This window comes from Miniopterus natalensis, chromosome 8 (assembly GCF_054644295.1).
Source record: "Miniopterus natalensis isolate mMinNat1 chromosome 8, mMinNat1.hap1, whole genome shotgun sequence".
In the NCBI taxonomy this organism is placed as follows: Eukaryota; Metazoa; Chordata; class Mammalia; order Chiroptera; family Miniopteridae; genus Miniopterus; species Miniopterus natalensis.
In genome coordinates this window covers 3975329-3981796 of record NC_142088.1, presented here as the reverse complement: position 1 = coordinate 3981796, position 6468 = coordinate 3975329, and positions in this window count along the sequence as shown.

Below are 6468 nucleotides of genomic sequence, written 5' to 3'. Positions count from 1 at the left end.
GATTTCCTCCCCCCATCCTCCCACATATCTCCAAGAGACCTCTTTCATTGATTTCTTTTGTAGTTTTCTAAAGAAAATTAAAATCTATGCTTCTACTTTTCCTCCTTTCTTATACAAAAGTAGTATACTGTATACACTGCCCTGCATTTTGTTTTCACTAAATCTACTTTGACAGTTGTTTCATAAGCGAAGCCCTGTGTTCCTTTTTTACAGCTGCATAGTATTCCACTGTGTGGCTGTATCGTTTCTTTAACTCCTTTCTTTTTATTTATTTATTTTTATTGATTTTACAGAGAGAGGAGGGTGTGGGCATTGGTTTGTTGTTCCGCTTATTTAGGTGTCATTGGTTTATTGTCGTATGTGCCCTGGTGGGGGAATCAAACCCGAAAGCTTGGGGTACCGGGATGATGCCCTAACCAGCTGAGCTACCCGCCAGGGCTCAGTTCTTTCTTGAATAACTGGGTGCTGCTCCTTTTTCGCTCACTGGCAGTGGTGCAGTGAATATCTTCGTGCATCTGTCATTCATGAGCAGGCTTTGCGCAGCTCTGAAGGGTGAACTGCCCTCGGGGGAGCACCGGTTACGGAATCCGAGTCTGTAACTCAGACCGGTGTTCGGCAGGTGTGGCCAGTTGCCTGCAGGGGCCTGAAGCACCGGGCACTCCCCAGCAGCGATGAGAGCATTTTTTAGCACCTTGCCAACTCAGTGTACTGCCCAACTTTTGGATTTTCCACAAATCCCATTGTATTCATTGCTCCCAGGAGGCCTGCCTTGGCCTCCAGACTGTACCCCACTGCCTGTATCACCCCAGAAATAATGATTTATATATTATGTCATTATTATTTCTTCAGTATTTGCCTGCTCCAGCCTATAAGCTCCATGCAGGCAGGGACTGCACCCTAGTTCCCAGCACAGCACGGGCACATCAGAGAGAATGAACACCCCTTTGTTGGCCAGGACAGCCCCCTATGTGCCCTGAGCCCTTGCAGGCGCTTTGCCTGGGTGGCCCAGCTGTGCTTCTCAATCTCCTCATGAGGATTGAACAGATGAGGAGACTGAGGCTCAGGGATGGGAAGTGATTTGCTCAAGGACTCACAGCCGGCCAGTAGGGAAGTCATTGCTCCTTAGCTCTTGTCACTCCTCCTGAGATCCTGGCTTTACTTCCCTATCTGGCCAATGGGGACCCCAGGTCAGGAGCACTCCAGGCTCAAGATTGGTCCCTTCCACACCACCTTCCATAAGGGGGAGCCAAGCTGGGGGCCGGCCTGAGCCCCTGGGGGCCTTGTCGGCTTGTAGGCTCAGGCCCCCTGTTTGGTGGCAATGCCAGGACCATAGTGACCCCAGCAGCTATGCAGTGACCAGAGCCAATTCCCAGAAGCCCCAGGGCTGTGCTGGCTTTGTGCCCAACTGTCACTCGGTTCCCCAGCGGCTCTTTGTGGTGGCTGCCTGCCTCCCTGTCTCCCATTAATCATGTGTGCAGGATTTATTTTCTCCAGCAATTTATTTCAGCGAATGCAATCTGGGTGTGCCTGCAGGTGGGCAGGATGCTCTGCTGCTGTGGAGTCACGGAGCCTGGCTTTATTGTCAGTCTGACAGGCATGACTTGCCAGCACCCCCACGACAGGCACCAGGCCTGGCTGAGCCCTGGGCTGGGACACGAGGGATCCCAGGGATCACCCCCATTCCCACATCATCTCAACCTCAGGGTCCCCAGCAGCCTGGAAGATCCAGTTTGCCCCCTTTCTTTACTGGGGCTTCGCTGCTCCTACCACGGCTAGCTGACTGAGGGAGGACAGGGGAGGTCCTCAGCCTGAAACAGGCATTCAGAGGCCTTTTCTGAACACCAGGTGGTGGCTCTTTTCAGTGACCTGATCTGGGGAAAGAGGAGGTGCTCCCTCCCAAACCCCCTCCTCCCTGGCACTGCTGGGCAACCCGGCCCTTATTCCTGTGGCAGTCACAGAGGGAAATAACCAACTAATTCCCACTCTACCGCCCCCATCACCAAACCCACAACACGTGTCCCCCTCCCTGGGGTTCCCTTTGGTCCCTTTGTCATCCAGGCCCCCCTCTAGGCTGTTGGCAGGATACGGGCCCGAGGCCAGGCCATGGTTTCAGGTCCTGAGTCAGTGCTCCTGGTTATCTGTCCACTCCGGGCCCTGGAAGCAGGAAGGAGGGGCTACGGGCACCAGAGGGCAGGGCCTGTCCATCTGGCCCTGGCACTCACCAAGCCCTTTGCAGTCCCGACCACGCCTCTCACCCGTACAGCACCCCCAGGGGCCCAGGTCCTAGCAGGGGCACCTGCTTCCTCTTTCGGCCCCCTCTAGACCCAGCCTATGCCCCTGCCCCCAGCCTGCCCCTCCCCACCCAGCCTGGCTGCCTCTAATGCTGCAGATAATTCCTGCTGTCGCAAAGCCATTACCCTGCAAATGGGCTGTGCTTGTGCGTGGTGTGTACGTGTGTACGTGTGTAGGGGAGGGGGTGGCTGCAGGCAGGCAAAGCACCTTGTTTAAGCCTCTCATGGCCATAACTGCCTCAGGGAATATATTGGCTCCTTCCTCCACTCCCTTGCCTCTGGTCCCCACTGCCCGGGCCCCTGGCCTCTGCTGGCCCCCGGAGCTCTAGGCAGGGGTCTGATACGCCCAGTGGAGGGTGTCGAGGTCTTGCCTAGCAGTCTCTGGTGTGTGTCCACTCCCCCTTCTACTCCATGCCTGGCAGCTGGACTCAGAAAGAGTGGCTGAGGCTCATCCCACATCACCCCCAGACCCCAGGGGTCTTGGGAAGTAGAACTGACCTGAGGTGCAACATGGGTGCTGAAGAAACTTTGGTGGCACCCACGGTCCTGGTTCCCCTCTTCCTCCTCACTCCAACCCCTCCGGGCCCCTGGTCTCCCACCATCTGCTCTGTCTGACATTTGAAGACCCCCATCTCCAGCCCCAGGTGCCATCACAGCCACTCCACCTCGCCCCCTCCTGCCTTGGCACAGCCATTCTCCCCCAGGGCAAGGCAAACCCTTCACTCTTTCAAGAAGAACCTTTGACCTTTGTGTCGAGCCCTCAAAAACCCCCACAAGCGGGCACAGCCTAAGAGCATCTGTGGACTCAGGAGGCAGGGCTGGGCAGAGGTCAAGGCTCTGGCCTTCAGCCACAGGCAGAATTGTTTTCACTCCTCTAGTTTCTAGTGATGTGGCCTTGGCCATATCACTCAACTTCCCTGAGCCTCAGTGGCCTGACCTATAAAATGGGTCTGCTAACACCTGCCTCAAACAGTTATTATAAAGGTTTATAATATATGGAATTGTAATACATGGGACCACATGAAATTGCCTACATTTCACCAGTTTTTGACATCAATATTTTTGGGGTGAAGTATTGCCTCAACAGGCTTTGTATCATTGATAAGGTTTCCACTTGAGTCTATATGTTTCTTTCACAATCTTCAGGTTGGTTTTGCATTTGTACAAGTGTTGCCTGCTGGTTTTAAAGAATTCTTTGTGGGAAAGCACAAAGAAGATAGTAAAAAGTGAAACAACATAAAAATAAATCTCCCTACCAGAAAGAGCCATGATTAATGAATAACGATTTCCAGAAACCTTGTTTGCATTGATGGAGATAGAAGTTCAGAGAGATGCATGGGTAGAAATAGTACTATAAGAGGGGGTCTTATTTAATATTTTAACTATAATTCATTAAATCTAATTTTATTTTAACAAAAGAAAATTAAAGGACATAACACCGAAGGAAACCATGACTCCAGTGAATGTCTCTTCATCAGAGAGGCAGTGTTTCCTTAAAAGATCATCTCATGTTAACAGAAAGGTCTGAAATATTGATTAGGGAGAATCTATCATGTAGGAGGAGAAATTAGAACATTATGAGAGACATTGAATGTTAAGTTAGCAAGTTTCAGAGAAACACAGCTGACAGCAAGATTGAGAAAAGGGAAAGAAAACCGAAGGAGAGAGATCACCGGAAAGAAAGACAAAGGACGCACGCGGAAAGAAGCGACAGGCAGAAGTGCGCACTGGTTTGCAGCCTTTTAGTCACGAGGTCGAACCGTGATATTCAAAATTCTGTACATACTCACCTTGAAAGAATTTTGCCCAGACATGCCCTCCTTATCTAAAGGTTTCCATCGTGTGTAAATGGGAAGAAAGACGTAATTTCTGGCCTATTGTAAACACTGACATGTTTAAATTGAGCTGTTTCACTGCTCTTTTGAGTGTATCGGATCGTTTGATGGAAAGAATGGTAATTCATATGGTTCAACCTAAGAAACAAAACACCCAGCCTGGAGCCAGCCCCGCAGTGGGTGCCCACCCTGGCAGCTCTCGGGTCAGTCTCCCTCCCACTGGCCTCTGCCCACGCTCCCCGTGGGGCTGGAGGTCAGGGTGATTTGGGATGGAGGGAGGGGTGAACATGGCCGTGACCTGGAGCATTCTGAGGAGGGAGGAAGAGGAAGGTCCTCGCCCAGAGGACAAGTGTAGAGACTTCCTCAAGGTGACAAGTGCCTGGGTCTCCTCCCCATTTCCAGAGGCTCAGGGTGCCCCCACCATGGTTCTCTGAGTACGAGAGAGGGCTCTGTGCCAGGGGGAGGCTGCGGGGCTGGCTCACTCACAGGGTTTTCCAGAGATATCAGCAAAAATGTCCAACGGCCTTTCCCTCCCTCTTCTTGAAGTGGGAGGTTGGGGCCGAGACTTTGCCTCGACCTGCAGGAGGGGTCAAGGTGGGGCAGTGGTGGCCTTGGAGGGCCAGGCCAGAAGGGTCAGCATGTGGCAGGCAAGGTGGCTCCCCTCCCAGGCAGGAGCCTGGAGCCTGGAGGGGAGGCGGAGAACTCAGGGGCTGCAGGTCTCACTAACCGTGGGGGAGAAGGTCTGGAGCTGCCCACGCACCTAGACTGTGAGAGACTGTGCCCCTTAGACGGGCAGGAACCCCGCAGGACAGCCTGCAACCAGCCAGGAGAAAGAAGACCCCCAGCTGCTTCTCTTTACTGTCCCTTCTGCCCCAACTTGTCTCAGGTAAAAACCCCACCCCAGCCCCCCAAAATGAGGGGCCTCACAGCATGGATTGTGATTCAGCTCGAAACCCAGCTCCCCCTTCTCTGGCTCTTTGGCACTTCCTGTTCCTGGGACTGTCGCAGCCCTCTCCGTGTCCGGTCAAGTTCACCCGCTTCCCAGGTCACCTCTTGAGACCGAGCCTGGATCCACACTTCACGAGATTATTTTATTATTGGTGATGGGGGCGCTCAGGCCTCAGCCGCTTCGCCCCCTGGAGGGTGATGGATGCCCCTGGGCGGTGGGCTGTCTGCTGCCCGCAGGCCCGGGAGGTGGAGGCTGGGAAGCTGCTCGTGGCTGCTGCACCCGCACCTCGCCCATCACCTCTGCGGGCCTGGGGCTGTCTTACGAAGAGTGGCCAGGTTCCCGTTAGAGGCTCCTTTCCCTGCGCAGGAGGAACAAGGGTTGGAGAGGAGGTGTCAGGACAGAATCCACTCTGGAGAAGCACCAGGCCTGCCAGAGCCACTGTGAGGTCACCAGCATGAACTGGGGTGATAGGGTTCTTTGTTTGGCCCCAGGATATTTTGTGGGGCAGAAGGGCACCTCTTCTCTGCCCCACGTGGGGGCTCTGTCCCAGGAGAGCTGCCCATCTGTGGCCCTTCCCGTGAGACTCTTTCTGCCATATCAGGGTCACAGCCACTGAGAACAATGCGGGCCAGGCCCAGCCCTGCACGGGGTGGGCTCTGGGAGAGCGTCAGGAGCTGCGGGGCCTGTCCCCGAACTGGGCCACTGATGGGGCCTTTCATCTCCCGCCTTCCTGGCCAGGCCACTCCAGTGCCCCTGCCTCTGCCTTCTCCCACCCCACTACCCCAGGAGGGCGGTCAGGGCACTAATTAGGGCACTGTGATCATCTTTAGAAATGGCCACGCTGTGGAGGGCACTGCCAAGCCATTAGGGACAGAGGAGCTGGGAGCTCGGGCACCTCCACAGGGACCCTCAGACACCCCCTGCCTTCCTCCCCCCGTGAGTGTCTGCCCCCAGCATAGCTGTGACTTCCTCAGGGAACTAAGCAGATGGGAACCCCTGATCTGAGCCCTGGAGACAGGGCCAGCCCCTGCCCCCCAGCCCCCCTCTGCCTGGCCCCAGCCCAACCGTCAGCTCTTCTCGGCTGTCCAGGCCCCTTTGATGGAGCCGCAGAAACAAGGGCTCCTTTGACGGAAGGGGGGCCTCAGAGCCCGATGACGAGACTTCAAAGGTGAGGGTCAAGCGGACTACCCAGTGCCCTCCCTCAACCCTGGCCCCCTCCCCTGTACCCCCCCAGTCTGTCTGTCCTCTATATAGTCCCCCAAGCCCTATTCCCCTGTGGGCGCCGACAGCTAAGGGCCAGGTGAGGGGTGACCCAGGGCAGTGGAGACTTTGATGTAAGAGACTAGGGCCAGATGGTTTGAGGGACAGGAATTCAGTGCAAGTACCACAGGGC